The sequence below is a fragment of the Otolemur garnettii genome, unplaced genomic scaffold (genome assembly GCF_000181295.1).
Source record: "Otolemur garnettii isolate 467f Iridium unplaced genomic scaffold, OtoGar3 scaffold00088, whole genome shotgun sequence".
NCBI classification, from domain to species: Eukaryota; Metazoa; Chordata; class Mammalia; order Primates; family Galagidae; genus Otolemur; species Otolemur garnettii.
The window spans coordinates 3,315,125-3,317,244 of record NW_003852483.1 but is presented as its reverse complement, the minus strand read 5'-3'; positions in this window follow the sequence as shown (position 1 = coordinate 3,317,244).

The window sequence follows — 2,120 nt, the reverse complement described above, 5'->3', positions numbered from 1 at the left end:
TATATATATGATGTAAAATTTATGTATATATGGTGTATTTATGTATATATAGTAAGATGTATATAATCTTATATTACATGTAATAAAAATTATTCAGAATATTGTTTAAATTTTTGTATTCCTTATTTTGTCAGATATTCTGATTTTGTGATGGATTGAAAGAGGATCAACATTTCCTATTTTACTTTTGTCTATTTATTTTTGTATTTACAGTATATTTTTCTTGTGTATTTTGTCAATACATTGTCTAAAGAATCCCAAAACTTGTATCTTCATTGTGGAATACATGTATATTCTGAGTCATTAAATAATGAGTTCACTTATGGTTTTTAATGTCTTTTACCTAAAAGTCAAATTGCTTGCTGTGAATACAATGATTCCCACTTACTTTTCCAAGCATTTGCTTAATTTATCTTAACCTTTAACCTTTAACTTTGAACTTTGTAACTTTTTAATGTATCCTTTATTTCCTGCATGTAATTAGCTTTTGGATCCAACAAAAGAGTTTCCTCTTTTAACAGAGGGTTTTTTTTTTTTTTGGAGACAGAGTCTCACTGTTGTTGCCCTGGGTAGAGTGCAGTAGCGTCATAGTTCACAGCAACCTGAAATTCTTGGGCTCAAGAAATCCTCTTGCCGCAGCCCCTCAAGCAGGTGAGACTGCAGGTGCCTGACACAACACCTGGTTAGTTTTTCTATTTTTAGTAGAAACAAGGTCTTCCTCTTGCTCAGGCTGCTCTTGAACTCCTGAGCTCAAGCAATCCACCCAACTCAGCCTTCCAAAGTGCTAGGATTAATAGGCATGAGCCACTATGCCTGGTTAACAGATTTTAAAAATAGTTATAGTTATAACAGATGTGCTTGATATATATGCAATATTTTGAAATTTAATATTTTCTTTGCTTTGTGCTTTTTTTTTTTTATTTGGTGAGTGGTGCATGTGTGTGGGGTGTGTGTGTGTGTGTGTGCTTACTTTTCTCCTGGTAACTTGAATGTTTTATTTTTTTGTTTTGGAGTGAATATTTGTGTCCCCTTAAAATTCATATGTTGAAGCCCTAACTCCTAAAGTGATGGGATTTGGCCTTTGGAATGGCAGGCCCCCACGATGGAATTCACATCCTTATAGAAAAAGTGTACATGCTCTCTCTCTCTTTCTCCCTTAATCTCTCTTTCCCCACCATATGAGAACATAGCAAGAAGATGGGGGTCTGTAAGCCAGGAAGGGAGCTCTCACCAGGGAACCAAATCAATAGCACCTTAATCTTGGAAGCCCAGCCTTTGGAGCTGTGAGAAATAAATTCTTGTTGAAGCTATGCAATATATAGTATTTTGTTACAGCAACTAAATTTACTAAGACACTCTTTTTATTTCTTTTAGTGATTATCTTTGTAAATTTAGAGATATATGCCACCTTTATTCATTCATGAATTTTAGTGTCAACTGTTTTTATGCCATGAAAGATTAGGTATTTAGTCTTAATAATTAAGTATTCAACAATACAGATTTTACTTTTGGAATTCAGCATTGAATTATGCAGTTGATTGGATTTGTCATCATGTTTCATGATTTTTTTTAAAGATAAATAAATGCTATATGCATTAAGAATCCACACTGCAGAATATCTTTCTCTTGCCTTTTATGTGAAGAATAATTTGACTATACATAACATGTTGGGGTCAGGTTTTTCCTTCTTAGAATTGTCTATGTATTTCTCTACTGTGTTCTGCATTGAAAATAATTATTTGGGGGAAATCTGAGTGCAGTCAATTTTTCTCTCTTCAAGCAACTTTCATATTTTTATCCTTAAACTTCTGAACACCATCAAGACTTCAAATATTTTTCTCTTCCATTTTAATCTTGTTCTGTAGAAGTTTCAATTATGCATATGTTGAATTTTCTTAACCTGCTTTTCTACATATTTTATTCCATTTAAAACTTTTTTTCCTGTTTTTCCATTTTGCTTGCATGATCTTTTTAGAGCTGCTCTCCTTGCATTAAATCTGTTTCCAGGAGTCTCTATTTTTATGTCTACTGCTTCTACTGTGGTTTTATATCTGCAACAGTTCTATTGTTATCTTAAAATTCCTTTTCTTAATCTCACTTATAAAGTTTTTTAACTTGTC